This window comes from Lytechinus variegatus, chromosome 1, assembly GCF_018143015.1.
Source record: "Lytechinus variegatus isolate NC3 chromosome 1, Lvar_3.0, whole genome shotgun sequence".
NCBI lineage: Eukaryota > Metazoa > Echinodermata > Echinoidea > Temnopleuroida > Toxopneustidae > Lytechinus > Lytechinus variegatus.
In genome coordinates, this window is record NC_054740.1 from 40241689 (window position 1) to 40263923 (window position 22235).

Below are 22235 nucleotides of genomic sequence, written 5' to 3' on the forward strand. Positions count from 1 at the left end.
GAGTGGAATGAGTGAGCCATGGTCGAGTGGTTTAATGCACCTGACTAGACATTTAACCCATTGCCTACTAGAACTGGGCGATTCCTGTGCAAAAGGTATGGGAAATAATAAAATCAGTAAACGGGTTAAAACTCTGGGATTTCGATCCCGGCCACAGCACTTATACCCATGAGCAGTGCATTTGATCAACAGTGCTCTTTAATTCTACATCGAAATAGAAATGCTCTATACATTCTTATTATTAAACTACATGTAAGTGTCCACTCGTTTGCTTTTTTTAAGAAAAAGAGGAATGAATGACAGAAGGATGAAAAAATGACAATGGGAGGAACTAATATACTTTTGGAGATATTTTGATGCAAAAATATTTTGAAAAATGTTTGAATGATTTGAAAGAGAGAGAGATTTTGTTAGCCATGGAATGGGAACGACATTTACACAGTGAGTGTAATGACATACAATTCCACAAATGTCTACTAAGATCTTATGAATTAATGTGGTGAGCTAGTAAAAAATGTATAAATTTCAATAAGTAACTTGCTTTTCATGTGCTTTTGTTTTACTCTGAAATCCAAAAACCAAAGGAGGAAGGGGGGGGAGGTGAATTGCTAACACCTATGATTAACAAGATCTGCAGATGGATGGATCTTTTTTTGATTAAATTGAATTTAGCTGTTAATCACTGGATCATCCACAGGATTGATCATTTACCAAGATTTATCAAGATACATCTCTGCCATGTGCAATTTGTTTAGGACTGCTGCCCTCTGTTGGCTAAATCTGAAAAGGGTTATTATGATTAAGTGATGGTCTTATGTATACAGATTTACCTATATGTACTTGGTCCTCATGTCTCTTTTCTTCAAATTATTTGATCATCTTCTTGTAGATCTTTAATCCTGAATTTCTTCTTTTATACTCCCTCTTTATTATCTTTCATCCATCCAACATAACCATTGGGGGGGTGGACCACAAAGATTTTAGGGGGTCCACCTGAATTTGGGGGGGGGGCACAGGAAATTAAATTGACAAGCCCCCCAAAAAAGGTTATCAACAAAAACTTTAGGAGGGGATTGTCCCCCGCACCTCAAGTCCCCTCCGTCCCCCCCCCCCCCCCCCCCGCTTCTGCCGCCTATGAATGTTACATGTTCCCTTCACAACAAGTATTCAACTAATGAGAATTAGAGTTTGTATAATATATAATTCATTAATGATTTATCTTCAAGCCTTATTTAAATTTTGATAAATCCCTTTAAAATGATGTGTTTGATCATATTCATTACAAAATTGTAAGAAAAACCCCCAGATATATCCTGAAGCTGTTATGGTGTGGATAATAAGAAATAGTAGTTTGTTCCATAGGATGAATGTTGTAATATTTGACTTATACAGTCATTTAATGGGGTAGTAGATCAAAATAGAATATCTGCGTATTCTTCATGTTTCATCATATACTATAAAACCATTTCACATGCATGGCATTTATTTGGTTAAAATGTCAAGATATATTCTTTGTCTGAAAATTCCTGTTAAGTTAGTGATAACCAATCACTAAATTTGTATGATACGTGCTCAATGGACTATTTCTTATGGAAAGAATAAAAAAAAATAGAGCCATCCATATTTTGAGAATTAACATTATTACAACAAATTAAGAGCTAAAAATACTCTAACTCGTCTGCAATGTAGTGAGATAAAAATGCTGGATGATACTTTAGTAGAATTCACACAATGGAGCCTTTATCAGGTTTGCCCTGAACAAGAATTTGTATACATTCTCTTGCACAGCCAAAAGTTTTTCGCTGTTGACCAGACTAAATGACATTGTGTCCATTGACATCTAAGGTTAAGGAGTTGACGACTGAATTCTGTAATTCCCACAGGCTTCGTTCAGAGATGACTTTGTTCCAGTAGGTAAAGGTTAAAACAGAAACCAAGGGAACATTGATTAACATCTTTTCAAATGATTCATCCACCTTGAACCGTGAATCTCGTGGTTCAGAGTCTTGATGCGATACCAGTCCTCCATTTGTTAAACTTCTCTTCATTTCATGTTTGTATATTTTCATATTTTATCTGAAAAAATAACTCCAATGTTGTGCCTGATCAAGTTTCCTCTTCTTTATTCACCTGCCTGCCTGCCCGCCCGCTCAAATTACATCTAATTAGTAAGGAATAATTGTGGGACAGTTCCAGCTGAATTCTTGACTGACTACTACTGATGTGTTGTCCAGATATGAAGACACGCTTCTGACTAAGCGTGAAGGTACCAGTCCCGGACAGGTTTATAGCTCTTTAGATGTTCATCCTGCATGTACTTAGGAGTTGTGAATCTATTTAGTGCATCAGTGGACACGTTTATGCAGGCAGGAGTGTTGATTTGCTAGAAGGGGCCGGACCCCCATTTATGTCGATTACCTATGTGATAAGAGCTTTGATTACGGTGTCTTTGAAGATTTTCTCATTTTGCTTAGTAAATATTAAATGGGAACACCTTTTCCAACTTTCATGATGCAACCTTGCATCAAAATGTTGTATTACTAAAAAGAAAAAAAAAAACACAACAACAAATGTCTTCCTCCCAAAAACATAAAAAATGGTCTAGATACACCCCTATGGTGTGCTGTTAGAAGAGCTTGTTATTAGAACTAAATAAAACTCCACCTAATCAGACGTGGTAAACATCATTAGCAAACCAGCTTTGACAATCTTCTTCATTTGCTCCAGTTCTTGTTTTGCTGTGAATGTTATTTTGGGAAACATCTGTTTAAGCATCGTCTTGCATTTATGCCATTTATTTCTCACCAGGGTAAATGAAGGAGATGTCCATAAAAGAAAGATCAACTTTCTTTATTTGGACATAATGTATTATTTTGTATCGCACTCAGTCTTGTAAATGTTGTTTATAAAACCTGTATGGCTAAGTATGTATTATGTTTGGGTAATTGCTCGTATGAAACATTCCCAGATGCCTGATTTAGGGCTAAAATTGGTGTTGTTTTAGTCAGGAGGTCACATAACTTCAGATGAGAAGTATTTATGGTCTTCTTTAATAACTGACTGCTAAGAAAACCGAGTGCTTGTTATTTGCAAACATAATTGCCTGAGGCAAAGGGCATTAGTAACTCTGACACCATCCCCGCTCAGTGAAAGTTACAACAAATATAAAAGCATCTTCAGAATGTGGATTTTACCATAATTCTTAAGATACAAAAATATTTGTGTTAAGCATATTTTTTTCCAGAATATTTGCAGTCCCAGGTTACCTGGTTGACTCAGCAGGTCAACAACCCTATTGTTCTGTCAGTGTCATTTTACACCCCATAAACAATGCTAGATTACTAATTGAAATGTCATTCCCGGTAAATTAATCCTCAATCAAGTTTTGTTAACTTCTTTAGAGATGACAGGAGCTGTATTAAGATTAAATTCATTGAGAGATGATGACACTTTGAAGAGGTTTGAAAGTGTTTAATCCATAGTGATTGAGGTGCTGGAGAAGGGTAGACTCCACTCCTCCCTATCTTCAAAATTAAAGATATATGAAATAAATGGCAGTAAACACTGAGTTCATGAGAAAATCTTTAAAACCGAGCTCTATCGTCACTATATCATTGTAGATCAAGGGCCCCGTTGCACAAAAGTTACCATAATGGTAACTTTGCCTTTCTTTGAATGGCAACTTGCATCAATTCCTTGATTCTGATTGGCTACTGATCATTGTTACCATGGTAGTTACCTTTGGATGGCAAAGTTAGCAATCGTAACTTATATGCAATGGGGCCTAGATCTGGTACGGTTAAATTAAAAGAACCTTGTTAAATCACAAAATCAATGCTGAAAATGATCACACTAAAGGTCACCAACACAGATAAGCACAACCATGTGGAACAATAATATAATTGCTTTAAAAAAAACTGATAACTTACTCAAATTCTGTGCTTGTTTTGCTAATTTCTCAGCCAGCAGTTGTATGATTTCTTCCAAAAACAATGGCTTTGGCACATATTTTTTTTAATTAATGCATGTACAGAAACTTGGGTGTTGATTTGATTGGATTTTGTACAGCTTGCATGGAAGGAGCTCCATTAAATCCACTGTGCTCTATATTTTATAAATTTTGTCATACATGTAGGTCTAGGATCTATCTCCCTGACCGATCACTGACAGCCATGTATATAAAATCAAAATTTTTAAAAAAGACTTTGAACATATCTGGTTACCATTATAATTGTATTGTAGCTTCTAATATTACCCTGTTTTTAATACTCTGACTCATATTGAAGCCTGGATGACATCTCACAGTAATTTTACATGTGTCGGCTATCTAAATAGACAACTCTAAATTACCTTTGATATGCTAAAACAATTTGATATCCTCTATTTCACCAATTACGAATTCAGCGATGCAGTGCTGTTTTTGCTGCACTGTTTCACAGCAATTAGTTATTGGCCTAGCTGTTGAGATGTTATTGTGACAGCCCCTTGTCGTATTATGGAGGCCAGCTTCTGTAATTTATTTTGAAAATCGATGCTGTTTCTGCACTCTTTTAAGGAAATAAGTTATAGGCTTGTCTTTTTCTGAGCACCAGCATATCGTGATTTATTTTGGAATCTGTGCTATTTCTGTCGGGGCTGTTAAGTAAAGGCCTGTTGAGAATTTATTGTTACACCACATGATCTTAACTCAAGCACCAATTTCTCAAGTTTATTTCCAAATATTCGTATCCCAAAATTTAGAGATGTGTCTGTACGAGCTGTAAAACAAATTAAATCTGGTCATGATTAAAAGATTTGGATTAAAAAAGTCCTCCAGTTATTTGATCATCTTCTGAGAGATAGAGAGAGAGACACACACACACAAGAACTTGTAGAATTTTTGCTGTTGAATTTCAAGATGTGGCATATTATGATGTGAACAAGATGAAAACCAGGTGAAATCGGAAACTAAAACATTAGCAGCTAGATCGCAGGCCATGGCCAATGTTTATTGAAACCTCAAACATGTAGGAGTAAACATGAACAAATAAAACCAGGGCGATTGGTTTATGAGCTCATGTTATCACTCTCTCATCAACCGGCTCAAATCAAACCAGCCCTTGGTCCCACGTACCTAAATTGAAGTTGATGAAAGTGTGAGGGCATTGATTGTTTGATTAGATTGGCTCTCATGTCTTTGAATATCATGTGACTTCGGAATGTTGCACATCTTTCTGGGATGAGTGATGCTTGAATTGGAAAGTAACGTAAGATGTCAGCAGGAATCAATCAGCCAGGCACTAATAACCGTTGTGTAATCAGATTAGCTAGAATTTCTTTTACTCTTGTTTAATTCTTTTTTTTGGGGGGGGGGTTCATTTCAAAGTGTTCCCATTAGCTCCACGAACAATATTGAATTCTTGATTACTCGCATTTGAGGAGGAGATATTAAAATCTACTGGAGTACTTAAATTGTCTGTTATTTTTCGTGATTATTTTTATTGAATGTCCACTTAAATAGAAATACAATACCTCAAGTTGGTATAGATTGTTTTCTTCTTAAATTATTGCATAAAGTTGCATGTATTGATTAATCATTGAATTTTTTAATGAGGCCTTTATTGCTCAATACTTAATTCCAATGCTATAAAACATATAAATATCAAGTGATTGCAACAACAAATTTTACCAACTTCATTATGTCAGTAGCTTCTCCAAAACATGTTTGACTTGGACAAACAAACATACTGTTGTTCCATTATTGGCTTTATTATTATTTTTGATGTATAGAATGTATCAAAATTTAATGCATCTTTGAGATAGGCATTAATCATTCTTGGTTCCTATGGAAACAAGATGAAGATTTGCATGTTTGTTAGTATTCTGATTGATATAAATCTTCTATTGAAAAGATTGATGATAGTTATTCTCCATCATCATTTTCTTTTAAAGAATACATTTCCTCATTATAGTCCGAAATCAAGATATGGAGATCATTTGAGGATTCTTCATGATCTTTATGTAATGAAATCTGCTGAAGGTATTATGTAGTGTGCATTTCTTTTCTCAACCTTTCTTGTTGTCTTAAAAAAAAATGACGAACCTTCAATATCAAACGCCAACTTTTGATCTGTCATTAGTATTCCATGGTTGCTTTATCCCCCTCATCATGTCTTCAAGCAAATACAAAAGCCATCTCGTGGATGACTTTATTTTCATTTGGTCATACTCATTCGTCTCCATTCTCGACAAACTGATATTGATCATTACATTGTAGGTCTCTAACTTTATACACTCACTGAATCATGCTCCTGAGAGGATAATTGAATTAGCAAGTGTGACAATGATGGAGTAGGTTTACTTATCCTACATGATGTTGTGTCCCACTTTGATTGCATGCCATATTTTCGAATCATCTGTCATGTAGCTCGTTACGCAGTTTTCATAATTGAAGTGATATTTCATGGATATTCAGATAGTAAAAATAGGAAAACAATCTTGTTAGGCTTCATTTCCTTGGGTAAATTGGATGAAGGAACAGGGTTAAGAATTATGAGTGTCACATGGGTCTACTGTGCATAAGCTTATCCAAAGAGTGGATTATTATCAAATGTATATCGTTTGCATTAGATTTAATTCTCATAGTTTTGATATGCAAAATTGTCAATACTGGTTTTATTCTGAATATGTGTTTGGATTTTCAAGATATTTTATTTTTCAACATTTACAGAGGGGATGTGGAATTCATCTGTAATAATGATCTTATGAAGATACAAAATGTTCTACAGGTTCTACAGGACATTAAAAAAGAATTTATATATTTTGGTCTTTTGAAAGGATGATCAATAGTGATTTTTTTTAGGGAAGGGGGTAGTGGTTAGAAATTGAAATTCTTCAACATTAGTTACAGAGGGAATGTGGAATTCAGTTGGAATAAGGATCGTATGAAGAACATGAAATGTTTTAAGGACATTAGAAAGGATGTATAAGTTTTTATATTCTTGTGAGAGGATGATCAATAGTGATTTTTTGGCGGGAAGGGGGGAGTGGTAATGAATTGAAATTTCATTTGATATCTGTTACTCTTCCTCAAATTGAGTTACCTAGTGAGTGCATGATAATATTGGAAGCCTCCAGTGATGCAATTGCCAGTGACAACTGACAAGTCCTGCTTTGAAAAAAAAAAACAGATCCTCGCTTTCTGCAGTCGGGATCATTAGCAGCGGGTCATATTATACTTGCTCCTCAGTCATAGGTGAAACGATAGGATAAACAGCTGTTTTGCCTGGCATTGAAGTAATGATAACGTCAACTTCAATTTTGAACCCAGCTGCGTTCTCTATGGATGCTGATTGCATGTCTCTGTCGTTGGCTTTTATACCCGAGTGGATCCGATGTTATCGTGATACTCTCCGTTCTCTGTCTTTCATAGAATATGATGATACAATAGGGATACACATTATTGAATACAAGCAGGCATTGCATGTGCCTTTACATAAAAACTTCACTCGAGCTACGCACGCTCACCCACATGCACACGCAGTTGTTAAATACACTCACGCACACACACACACCCTCACACACTCCATTATCTATCATGTGGATCCATGGTTGATCTTCTTCCCAAAATGTGTGTAACCCCCCCTCTCTCTCACTCACACACAGTGCCACCCACATACCATTTATTATCAACCACCAAATTGATCCTACCCCTACCACCAAAATCCAGATGCACCTACCCAAATACAGACACACCCACATACACCAACCCACACACCATTCAAATGCACACACATACACACAAACACACACTCACACCCTCACTTTACATACACACAAATGCCCAACCCCACACACATCCACCAAGTTGATACTGCCACTAAAATGCACACATACACACCCACAAACAACATTTACACACAAACACACACATCATACAATACATACACACAAATACCCAACCCCACACACATCCACCAAGTTGATCCTACCACTAAAATGCACACATACACACCCACAGACAACATTCACACACAGGCACAAACGCACATGCAGACATTTTCAATTCCATACATTTTTCCTTGATTCTAAGAATACAAACCTTAAAGTTAATTAAATCAAGATTAGTTTGATAACAAAGTTCATAAGTACTCAGTTAATATCCTGAGATCATTCTAAACAACTATGCAAAACATGGACAGCGCATCTTTGTTTTAATTTGATTACTGCATGGTTTAAAGAAAATGCACCACCATATTCTTGAAGAATACTCCCTGCTGATAACAATTAATAAGTAATCCCTGATTTAGTTGAAGCTAGTTTTGTTCCCTATTTCATTCAAATAATTTCTGTGATGTTCTCTAAGGTAATTATAATCAGTAATTAACTGTGTCAACACAATTTATGTGTTATCTATAATGCAAACACTATAATAATCAGGAGTTTTGTACGAGTATGTTGATGAATTTTCTGTTTTTATCATTAAGTCACCCCTCCTATAAAAATACAAATGGTTGAAAAGTAATCATTTAATCTTTTCTGTCACTATACTTAATCAATTTGATGATACCATTTTTAATAAATTTGCTATAGAATGTACACCTTTCTAACTGCCATTAATTACTTTTCCATTTTCTTGCATTTCAAGTAATTAATTTTAAAGTCTTGCTCTGGCAGGAGACAAAATTGTATCAGCTGAAAATAAATTAGAAAGCATGTTAAATTAATTATTTCTTGGAGATGTCTGCTTGGCTTGCGCTTTTCATTCATAGATTAACCAAAATAGAGTTTAAATCCAAATATCAGGAAACTGTAAATTGAATTCAGGTTAATCGTGTAGATCTAATAATAATTTGAATAATATATTTCATTTGGTGACACAACTTATGCTCTTGTGACATCTGCTATAAAGTTAATATCTGAGAAGGCATGAGGGTGAGGTTGTGAGTTTTTGGTTCACAATAATGTAAAGATTAGGATTAGGGTTTATTTAGTGTTGGAGGTTAGGTTTTATGTGTGGCTTAACATGCAGATTTTCCATCGGAGCAATTGTCGCTGGAGCAAATGTCATGGAACCGTTTGACTTCTGAAGCACATTTCCATAAGACACGAAAGGGCCGTCTGCATCGTCCTGAGTTTTCAAATTAGTGCGCTATTTCTGATCCGACAAATTATCCCGATCTGAACAATCTCGAGATCATTTGCAATGGAGACGCAATTATCGTGTCAACTAGGGATTATTTGCAAAATAGTGCGCTATCTTACGAATTATCGCGCAAATTCATAGGTGCAGACGCACTGGGGATTACATATTCATGGCGTCAGACCATAATGCATCGATGCCTCGCTCGAGCAGGTATCGCTCTTCTTGCGATGGTGGAGATGGGGTTTCTTGAATCTCGAGATTAATCGCGAAGAGGGCCGATCGGGCTAAAATCTCGAGATTGAGCAAACTTGTGATGGTGCAACACTGCCTAATGTGCATTTGACAATAACAAGGGAAAAAAAAGTAAAATACCAATGAGGAGTCCAAAATTACAAATTATGATCATTGTATGGACATGTGACAAAATATGGTAGATTTTGAGATCAAATAGGGTAAGCAATGAATTTAATGTCGAAGGCATGGATTTCCATGTTTTTTTTTGGGGGGGAAGGGGCTATGGTTGATGTCTTAGTAAATGCAAAAAGAACCCTTACTAAGTTACTTCTTAAAAAAACTTTAAGGTATGCCTGTGAAATAATGGTTTGCTGCCCACAGGTTAGGCCTTAAAGATAACCCCTAATAAATTATGATGAAATTGATTATTGACGTTAACGACTATGTTTTACTGCAACCGTGTCATCATGCATATTACATGCGTAAACAAACTTAAATGATATGGACGGAAGCTATAAAGATTAATATCAATGGCCTTGGGGAACCATTACAATAAAGCTTTCCTAAATGTTGTTATCATTGCATAGCTCGGTCAATTGATGTATTTCTTTATTAGATATATGCTCTAATGTAATATATTGTTTTAAGAATGACCATGATACAGTTTTTCTCTTAATTCTGTTAATATTACTATACTGAAGAAGGAACTAATGATCTATAAAAGCCAAACAGCATTATCTTGCATGAATTTCTCAACAGGGAAAAAAAATACAAAATGTTTTTGGAGTTCGAATGTCTTGATCTTCAGGCAGTTGGGTATTCTGTAATTTCTGTAAGGTGTACCGCATCTTGTGATTCAAGGCAGTAATGTTTTCCCGCTGAATTCTATTAGTTTTGTCAATATACAGCCAACCGTTTCTGCAAGCTCTAAAGGGGACGTCCACCTTGGCAATGGGTTAGATTTAGTAATATCAGAAAAAAAAACACATATTGCTGAAGATTTGGCAAAACTCTGTCAAAGATTAATAGTGTTATGGATTTTTAAAGTTTTGGTTTTGTGACGTCACATGCAAACAGCTCCCGCATGGGTCATGTGATATAAAATTCATAAAAAAACAATTTTCTTGAAAAATTAAGAATAATTTGATCATGAAATATATGTGTTTTTCGGTCATCATGAACAAATAAACATGAAGATTGATGGACCTTGTATTTCATGATATATGGAGTAGTTGCTTGCATATGACATCAAAGATTTAAAACTTTTAAATTCATAATTTCGCTTATTCTTAGATGGATTTTCGTCAAACCTTCACCAATATTTTATAGTATTTCATTTTTTTAAAACACCTTTAATGTCAGGCTGAGCATCCCCTTTAACAGTCTGAATTTATTCTCCCCTCCCTTCCCTAGGCCTAACACTGGTGTCCGGGTTCAAATTCTTTTTATAGAAAGGATGATTGTGGTTTAAACGATAGTCCTTGGGATGATGGAAGTCCCTGTCACTGTGGGTTTTTGGAGGATGAGTATACCGGGGTAATGAACTGACCGAGCATTAGTGCGTTGAGTGATGACCTGATCAACAACTGGACCATGAAGACTTAAACGGTGGAATCGTTCAAGATTAAGGACTTCCTACTTTAAGCAATCCTATGATGTGGTGATCATTTCATTATTGATGTTGTTTTGGTTTGATGATGCCATGGGAATCATGTTGCTTTTCTTCATCACTAGCTGGCTTAGTGATGTCTTTTATTTAGTAGTCATCGGTGTTATCACCACTGTCATAAGTAGTTCTATCTTTGTCATAATCATCAACATGATGGTCATCCTTGTGTTAAAAGATCATAAAAAAACTTTTTGTATCATATGCATCACCACCACCATCATCATCACTGTCATCATCATCATCATCTCTGTCATCATCATCATCATCACTGTCATTACCATTATCATCATCAGCATCATCATCATCACCATCATTATCATCATCATTGTCACTGTCATTACCATTATCATCATCAGCATCATCATCATCATCATCATCATCATTACCATCATCATCATCATCATCATCATCACTGTCATCAACATTTCCATTTTTGTCATAATGACCATCATCACTGTCATTGATATGATCATCATTATCATCATTATTATCATCATCATCATCATCATCATCATCATTATCATCATCATCATCATCATCATCATCATTGTCATTATCATCAACATCATCATCATAATCATTGTCATTATGATCAACATCATCATCATCATCACTGTCATTACCATCTTTGTCATAATGACCATCATCACTGTCATTGATATCATCATCATTATCATCATTATCATCATCATCATCACCATCACAGCCATCTTCATGACATCTCTTTCGTCAAACTATTGGTTTCATCATGTTCTCTTTTACATCATGTACATATAATTTTTGCTCACTTTCTTCTCATAATTCCTCACTTTATTTTCACATGCTAAATAATTCTCATCACCAGCCTCACTGAATGATCACCCAGACTGCTATTTCGTTGTGACCGCTGCAATTTTGTTCTGTATAATTTGAGCATCAATTACATTATCACATCATTCATTTCTCAATTTCATCTTAAATTGTTTTCCTTCACTCAGAAACAATTTCATTATGCTTCTTCTTCAATGAACACTTAATATCTAACCTATTTTCGTCATATGTATTGAAATGATCTTGAATAAACATACACGTCTGACACTTTGTCGCTTTCCAGCAATGCTGTAATAATTGAATTTTACATGAAGGTTCAAAATTTCTTTTTTCTATGGGTCTATTCCGGCAGCAATTATCTACTGTAATCATATTTTTCTTTTATTCAGAGTTTGACCATCACAATATAGGGCAATACATAATGACCATGTTTTAAAATATCTAGGATGCCTTAACATATTTATATTATAAATGGTATCTTACTTTTTTTTTACTTAACGAATGGTTCTTGTAAAGATATCTTAAAGCAATTATGTTAGTTTAAATTGATTAAACTCCTACAATGTTTTCTTCCAATCTTTTTACAATCTTTAACTGCACTTTCTAAAACAAGCTTCTTCAAGGGGCATTATAACTAATATACTTGTAATTGTGTGGAAAATCTTCTCTCTGAATGAATTAGTAATAATTAATTCCTTTATCGATGGTCATCAGCTGAGCTACATGGTCCCGTTACTCTTTTGTCAAATCTATATGTTATGCTAACTAACATTTTATGCAGCTGGAAATTTTTACAGATTAATTCTGAAGAGGGGAGGGAGGTTACATTCAGTTCAAGTTTCCCATAATCACAGTGTCAGTGAACTTGGTATAAATACAGGTCTCTTGTGACCGCTGCACACACCCAGGGGTCCGCCATGATAATGACTTTACGTGAAATCGACCACATTCTTATCATTCCCCTGCCAAGTTGATTTTCTCCCACTCCCTGTTTTTCTTCCCTTCTCTTCTATCTCAGTCTGTCTCTCCTCCCCTCTCTTCTGTCCTCCTTCCCCTTCTACTCCTCCTCCTCCTCCTCCTCCTCCTCCTACCCTCCCCTCCCCTCACCTCTCTACTTTCCCCTCCCTGCTCTAAACTTACATCAATTCTCTCTTTTACTGTTTACATACTCTGTTATTGTTCACTAACTACTCTTTCTTTTTTCCCACCCTATCCCCCTCTCCCTACTCTCTTTATCGTCCATCTTTCCCTCCTTCTCTTGCACCTCTGCACTTAATCCTCATGCTACCATTCCCACTCTCTTTCTTTTCCTCTTCCTTTGATGGAAAGTTAAGTTTGTATGTTACCCTCCAAGGATTATTAACTGTATTAATGTTCAAACTAAAGAGAAAGTATCCATGAGAATTTGATGACTGATGGTATGAACTTTCATTATTTATTTATTTGTAATTTGATTGGTCTCCCAAGATTAATGAAAAATTCAGAAGGGTAACAATTACTTTTTCCAGCTTTTAACCCTAAAAGGACTGGGATATTTGAGCTGTATTGAGGGGGGGGGATGATGGCCCCCCTTCTGATCTCGGCCGCAGTTTGTGCGATTGTGCCAAAATTTTGCATACACATTCTTTACCACTGAAACTACAAGCCAGTATAAAATAAATCTGAAATTAATTATTTTTTTACTTATCATTAATAAAATATGCAAATTTATTTTTGAAAAAAAATGCTTATTCATCAACCAATTTAATTTCAATTTTATTTTCCAGATGCCATCTTTGTAATCTAATTGAAAGGCTTCTTTATTTTAGAATTTCTTATGTATTTCTTTGATTTTTCAATGGAAATTATCACAGACCATTTCACAAATAAATCAAACCCAAAATTAATTAAGCTGACCAGTTGGACAATGGTTGGACCGAAAAATAATCACCCTTTTATGAATTTCATCTCCCATAGACTTTGAACACAATGTATAGTAATGAGCCCTTTTTGGCATGACATTGTTTCGTAAAAAGTCATGTCGCGTCACGATGCTATACCCGTATGTCGTGAATTTGGTCTCAAAAGTTGCGCGACACTTCAAAGAAAAAGTCAAAAACATTTGAAATATCGCGCAAAGCTTTCATGGGGGGGGGGATTCATGGCCCCCCAGTCCTATTAGAGTTAATGTCTTCACAATTTTTTGAATATTTGGAATTTAGATTTTTTAAGAAATTTGACACAAGGTGATGGATCAAAGCACATACTTAAGTATTGAAGAGAAGTCGGGGGGGGGGGGGGACTTCCATTGATGAGTGGATACCATGCATTTCCAAAAAACACATAAAAGGATCTCTTTTTCAAGTAATCAGATACAAAGGGAACTTAAGCACAAGCAGATTATCCAGTAAATTATTTTTCTAATGTATCCTAATCTTGGTGATTTTTTTTAAAATATGGTGATTAGTTGTCTACTGAAAGCCTTTATTAATTGTAAAATTTTCAAATCTTCTAATAGATTGTCCATTCGGGCAAAATCCTGACAGTTCCAACACCACCCCACACTTGACCACCCAACAGAATGCCGCTTGATTCAGGATTATTACAGCAAACATTATTCTTAGAGCAAGGTTGCATATTAATTCCATCGTGTATACACTGTAGCCTAAATAAATATTTACCTGTCATTTGATTATCTCTATAGCAATTTATGAAATAACTAACCAAAGGTTAAACAGGAGAGTCCTGCAATGAAATCACTTTCACTTGTTTGCTTATTGATTTAGATAATTATTTTTTATTAAAGGCATTGGCTAACATTGATTTGACTTTGAAAATAATCTGAGCTGTGAGGTCCCACTTGTCACCTGTGTCTGTGATATGTTACAAAAAATAAAGCCCAGAAAAAAATTGCATCTGAAAATCATTATTTAGTGCTTCAAAAAAATGAACTATAAAATGACCGAAAACACTGTCTTGATTTCATCACATACACTTATGTATTCTATTGTTATCAGCATTATAAAACTTACACAAAGTCTTTTGAGTTTTTTGTTGGTTTCAGAGTTTTTAGTTTAATAGAAAGGCACATCCCTCCATTGGGTTTTTTTCTTTTAATTACATGTCTATAATGTTGACTTAGGCCTTTAATGTACTATGTCCCCTCTTGACTCTAAATTTCCCTACGGATATTTTTCATTGATTTTCATGCTCTTCTAGAAAACGAAATCAATGTTGGGATGACCAGTTTGAATTTAACTAAGATATAATTTTTACTTTTTGCTTTAGTAACCAGGGCCATTCTTGGTCATGTGTGTGACCATAATTATGACAAATCTTGAGTTTAATTAGTTGTAAATCTAAACATTCAGAGATTTAGTCATTCAAAGGTCATATAACATTAACTTGTTTAAATAGCCAGCTATCATTTGAAATATTTTTGCCCTCTCCAACATGCAGGTGAAAGGTCAGAGGTCAAAAGAAATGGGCCATGTGTGTGAGTTCACATAGTAGCATGATTTTGAAAGTTTTGATCTCATCTTTAAATGCCTGTGAATTTCAAAATGAAATTCAAAATAATCCTAATTAGTTATAAATCTCTAAAATTTGTAGATTTATAACTATTTAAAGTCAAGATTTGTCATAATTTCAGTTAGACACTTGACCAAGAATGGCCCATCAAAGATTCAAAGTGAACCTGGAGATATGAAGCTTGTATTTGTTTGTTTTTTATTTATTTATTCTCTGAATATCACAATAAAAACAAAAGTGTACATATTAACAAACAAAAATTATATAAATTATAAATTGACAAGTTAGAAACAAACAGCTACAAAGAATCAACAATATATATTTATTAAAGCGACATGAAGATAGTGAAATCGGAAGGACAATAAGTTCATTTCTGCCAATTGAGAGTACTGTTATTCCATGGGGTCCAATGATTAAATCACAAGTAATATAAGAACAGTCTTAAAAAAACTTTTAGAGCAAAGGGGAAAATTGGGGATGGGGGATCCAGAATTAAAATAAAAACAAAGCGTTCATAGATCAGGAGAGGAAGGCATTGATTTTAAGGATTAGTTATATCTCTGTTGTTTTGGACAAGATGCATGTTAGTGACCATGACGTATTGTTGTCTGGAAATCAGCTACATTGTGTATATTTATAAAAGAAGCTTAATCCAGGTACTCTTAGATTTTAGCTCTGCAAGCATATATTTCTTTATCAGCATCATGTTTTCAAATTTTGTTTCAAATCAGTCAGGCATGAATGATTTCAACTGATTTCAACTTTCATGATGTGACAAACAGAATGGCATAGTGTCATGTGAGAAATCTTAATGGCCTCTCTGAGAAGTAACATGGCATACTGAAGAAACTCAAAGGCATTACACAGGGCCATTTATAAAGCAGGAGGAGTGTGAATAAAAAGGAGAGAGTTGGAAAAGTGGCAGGAGGGGGGAGGGGAAGGGTGGGCTTCAGAGTAGATATAGCTTCCAAATTTATGGAAAGAACACAATGTCCTACAGTGTGCTCACAGTGTGTTCATAGTATGAAATCTTTGCAATGTTACATTTGAGCTTTTAACAGTTTTTCACAGTCCACAATGTGAACACACTGAACACATGTTGTGGAGTTGTTCACAGTGTGAAATTGTTTCCACACTGTTATATTTGAGCATTTAACAGTGTAACTCACATTTTCACATAGTCCACCCTGTGAATATACTGTGAACATGTACTCACACTGGAGGTGTGTCCACAGTTGAGCATTTTACAGTATGATTCGCATCTTGTCATATTCCACAATATGAACACACATGAAATTTTGTATTGTAGGTGTGCCCACAGTGTGTAATTGCATATACATTGTTTTATTTGAGCACTAAACAGTGTGAATTACATTTTCACATAGTAGGACCCCAAGGAAGAACAGCAGTATTTTGAAAATACAGCTGAATTGGGCGATCCTCCGTTATTGTATGTATCTCTCTTGTATATTGTATATTTTTATCTGATTTCGGAAATAAAACAAACAAACAAACAATAGTCCACAATATGAACACGCCATTGACACTCACATTGCAGATGTATCCACAGTGTGGAATTTTTTCACACTGTGTAATTAAGCATTTTACATGTAACAGTGTGAATCACACTTGCACATCGTCTACACTGTGAGTACATTCTTACCGTAAAGGTGTTCATAGTGTGGAATTGTCTTCAAACTGCTCCATATTGGCATTTTACCAGTGGTTCATATCACTTACATTGTATTGATGTGCACAGTGTTGGATTGTCATCACATGGTCAAATTTGAGCTTTTACATCTTCACATCTTGCACTATTTGAAAACACTGTGAACAAGATAGACAGGGGGGGGCATGAGAGAACCTCCCCCATTTATCCCTGCTCCCTCCCATTTAACCCCCTGAAGCACCCCTAATTCTACAAAACAACATGGGTCAAATACCCCTTTGCCCCCACGCCCTCTTAGCATGAAAGCCATTTCCATCATTGTAATGAATATATATATATATAGTAAAGCCACACTGTCAGCAAAACAAGATCATAAAACAATCCTACAGCACCCTTGGGTGAAATCTCGAGTAGATGTGAGCTTGTTATTAGTTTGCGTTTTCCTTACTTTGTCAGGCCTTGCAACAAGGCTGGTGTCAAAACAATGTTTGATGCATGTAAACAAGTCTCTTGATTTGTGTTCTGTGAGTGCACATGATGTCATCTTGATGTGTCACATCTATTATTTAAGCGGGTCGGGTCTCTCCGCGTCCTACCGACGGAACCTGGTTTTATCATTTTGCAGTGCTTATATCAGCAACTTATCTAGGAAGCATGAATAGTTGATAGAGCCCACACCTCTCAGCTTCAGTCACGACGTAACTTACGAATCAGCCTATACCGAGGCGTAATTAAAAGATAATAAGAAATCTATGCAAGCAACCTTTGATTTTCATGCTTAAAGAGATATGATATGATTTTCAAATCCATTTTCCACTTATATTACTATGGGTTTAATGGGGTTCAAGGTTGTCTTTTTCTTTGGGAATTGATGCTTAGGGTTGACAAGTGATCATTGAGAATATGGGCTCTTTATATATCTTCAAACACTTGATCGTGATTGCAAGAAGATTAATTGAAAAGCAATCAAGGCCTTGTGTGAAATCTATCCAGATAGCTTTCATTATCATGCATTTATAGTATAAGCAAAAACATCCAGTTTCAATTTACTTTGATTAAATACTGTGTTTTATGAATATATGTAGAGAGTTCAATAGTTGATAGGATTATAATTTTGTTTGTGTGGTTATTTCGTTGAAGGTTAGACTGATATCATTTTTCATGCCTCTGAACCAGTTGATTGCTGGTATTTTACCAATATTTTGTCATACTTATTTGATTCTATGGTTTTCTGCCGGAGAAAAGATTTTTATCATATTGTTATGAAAAAAAAAACAGAATGAGAATATCCAAACAAAAGCTGCATTACAAATTTTGTGTTGCATTTTTATACCGTTTCAAATTTTAAAACTCCAATCATGAAAATGTTTTATCCTTTGTCTTTGAGGATGCTGTGTAGACAAGTACCTTTATCCTAAGCATTATGCATTAATTACAAAATGTCCCCAGACAACCACTCCAATGATGTTGACAAATTTAGCGGAAGATCAATATCCTGAGAAAGCTATGGAGGAAATTTAGTCTATAAGTATCGCATCAAGTTATTTTCTTGTGAAAGGAGGGAAGCATTTCTTCATTTTTATGGACTGCATGTCTGTGGCGGTAATGTTAGAGACACCCTCGAGGGCGGTGTTTGCGGTTATATCCATGCTTATAGATGTCTTTGCGGAGCGCCTGTCACCGATCTATGATTTATTACGAGGATCAAGTTTTGCCGTTTTATCTGATGCTATGCATGGGACTACGCTATGAGCACTAGCATCTTTCCTATATAGCTTTTCCAGAAAAATCTGTTAAGAATAGATTTGAAAGGATTTCAGTAGCTGAGAAAGAGATAAATGAATGGTATTGGTTTCTCTATTGTGTATCTTTTATTCATCTACCTTGCAGGGTTCATCATGTGACATGATTAAAATTAATGTTCTTAGGGACCAGATTGAGTTATTGTTGGTGAGCTAGTCCAATGTATGGTGACTAACAAAACTCCACTGTTTGTGGTAATGTAAATGTTCCACAGATTAATTATAAGCCAGTACTTTTCATAGAAACTCAGCATGTACATACAGATTAATGTAGATTAATTAGAAAAATGAACTGAAAATTAAAAGTGTATTTGCACTCACCAATATGCATTGTAATTTAAACCTTTTGAGAGTTTATTTAGTCTTGTAATGTAATATGATTATTAAGAGTAGAATTCAGTCAGTTAAAATGACAGTTCTATTGAGAAACTATGCCTTACTGCTGAATACAAATATATATATATCTGAAAATCATTAGGCCTACATGGACAAAATAGTGATTATTGTCTCACCTGCATAGCAGAGTGAGACTATAGGTGCCGCTTTTCCGACGACGGCAGTGTCAACACCAAATCTGAACCGAAGGTTAAGTTTTTGAAATGATAGCATAACTTAGAAAGTATATGGACCTAATTCATGAAACTTCACCATGAGGTTGATCAAGTATTACTGAACATCCTGCCTAAGTTTCATGTCACATCACCAAGTTCAAAGGTCATTTAGGGTCAATGAACTTAGACCTTATGGACCCCATCAAAGAACAGAGTAATTTATGTCAATAACTCTGAAATGGGCAATCCTTTCGATTATTATTTTATTTATTTTATTTTGTCTATTCATTTGCAATTCATATTGTTTATTTCTATTACTGCCATTTATGTTATGTATTTGTATCACTGGCAAGTTTTGGGTCACATGATCAAGGTCAAATGTCAATGAACGTATTATTGTATCATTAGATGAATGATGTTTTTTGTGAATAATTATAGTAGATTTCAAAGTCAGCACTGCTGCCATATTAAATTTGCATGATGCAGTTGAGACCGCCAGAAGCATTCCACTTGTTACTGACTATTTGTAACAAGCTACAGAATTTCTTGCATCTTATTTGGTTATAGTGAATTTGTCAGTATTCATCAGACACTGGCAAGACGCTTCTTGAAATACTCCATCGGTGTACTGTAAAGGCTTTGATTTGAGAGGTTCTTGACCTTAACAACAGGATGCGAATGAGACAGAGAGAAAGAAATCAAATTATTTTGCATTTGGTTATCTGCCACATGATATGCATTAAGAGGAAGGGTTTCTTTGTGGTATCTCTGTAAGTTAGACTTTGGGAAAGAGAAAATGGTTTTGTATGACATTAACTCCCGTTAATGCAATTCTACTAGGCGGGGACATGTGAATTAAAAAGTTATAGATCAAGAAAAAGAAGAAACTCAAGATTGTCGCTATGCAAGCGTTTTCAGAAACTACATAGAAGTAGAGATCTTATAAATATCTCTTGTGTAATCAGTGATGTACCCAGAAGCAATCACCACCCTGCCGAACAATGGGCCAAACGATAGAGGGGGGAAAAATTGAGAGGGATGCTGGGAGGCAATTAGGGGAGTAAGCCGTAAATCAGGACATTACCCGGCACGCTATTACTACAATGAGCATGGCCAGCGCTGTTATTCTAGATTCAGACGTGATCTATGGTTGAGGGTCTGAGGGGCGCCTGTCTGACGTGTTCATGTTCCACAAGAAACGGTACAAGAGCATTGGGGATCTGTCGTCGCCTTCAGCGCTGCATCGTAACATTGGTCATAAAACCATGGATAATCATGGTGTGCTCAGGTGCTGCTCGACCTGACTTGCATCCTTTTTGTGACTCCCTACAGGAGGGTGAGAGGGGGTCATTTCATAGGATGCTTAATATTAATAATCATATTGCCTTGCAAACTGGTGATACCAATATTCCTCCCTAGACATTGGTGAAAGGTATTGAGGGTCTTATCAACAAGATAATTCACTACCATGTAGTTACACATTGCCAGGGGATGAATGCATGGGATATTTCCCAGTGGTATTCAAAGTGTTAAGAAGAATGTAAATGTTAAGTGGTTCATTTCTGGGGTAGGTGTGGATGTTCAAAATTGAACTTCAACTTCGGTTAATGGGGGTTGAAAAAAAATTCTCATGTAATACAGAAATTTATCCATATTCTCATCCCTATTGTTCTTCATTTTGATTGTTCCTCTTCTTTTTCCTCATTCATTCATTTATCTATGTATTTGTTTAATTCTTGGTCCATCTCTCCCTCTCTTTCCATTTCTCTGTAGGCCTACTGTGTCTGTTACACAATCATAGAGTACATACTTATTGAAAGCAACTGTCCCCATCACACCAATTATTCACTGTGCCACCATGATTATGAAATCACAGATTTCCCAGACTGTATCGTATCTGAAGGCTTTCTCCGAATCATCATTGCAACATTGTGAATTTAGTTACCAAACAATGTACATCATAAGGATATTTTTTCTGAAAGAAACAATTTGAAGATGACTGACTACAGTTCTTCCAATATTTCACGTCTCATCTGGTTCCAGCTTAATTGAGAGTTGATTAGATATTGCTAGAAATTTAAAGCAGGTGCCAAGTGATAAGAACAGTATTCATATCTTGGTTTGTGATTAAATTAGAAAATCAACTTTACCTGTTGTATGCCAACATAGTTATGTTCAATGTTTCTATGGACTAAACTTTTTTTCTTCATCAGTAATTGATTTTTGGAATTAAACATTTGTATTCCTACCCTTTATCAATTCACGTTTCTGGAGACAAGCATCAAGAAAAAAAGTCTTTAGTTTCTGTTTTGATGTGGAAATGTCTCGTGTCTGTTATTAGATAAGTAATTACTGTCTGCATGCAGTAGACCATTAAATGGGTACTTCGGGCTGAAAATAATCATATCTACATAACAAATTACAATGTCATTGAATTTTAAAGTTGAGTAATATTTCCTGAAAACAGTTACATGCACATCATCATGAATATTCATTAGGTGGAAAGATGATGTAATATCACCACTTAATTTATTGTCAATGTTGCTTCATGAAATCATGATGAAATGACATATTTTCATAGATATTTATATGAGAGGACACAGGCAGGGGCGGAAATCTCTCCCAAAAGGTAGGGGGACAAGGGCCTGGAAAATTTGACAAGCAAAAAAAAAAGGTTATCGTCCCAAAAGTAAGGTCATCTCGTCCTAAAATACATGTTTTATTTCGATTTTGAATGATGTATTTCTTACCATCATAAAAGACCACAAATAGTAGGGGGACATTTGATATTGTCTTCCCTCTACTATTTTGAGTAGGGGGACACGTCCTCCTGTCCCCCTAGGATTTCCGCCAATGGTCACAGGTG

At 35.4% G+C, this 22235-nt stretch overlaps 1 protein-coding gene across 3 annotated transcripts in view; it reads left to right on the forward strand.

The window, feature by feature from the left end:
* LOC121413967 (von Willebrand factor A domain-containing protein 3B-like) overlaps nucleotides 1–22235 on the forward strand; it is a 73841-nt gene that overhangs the window by 46585 nt on the left and 5021 nt on the right. The gene's annotated exons all lie outside the window — the stretch shown is intronic.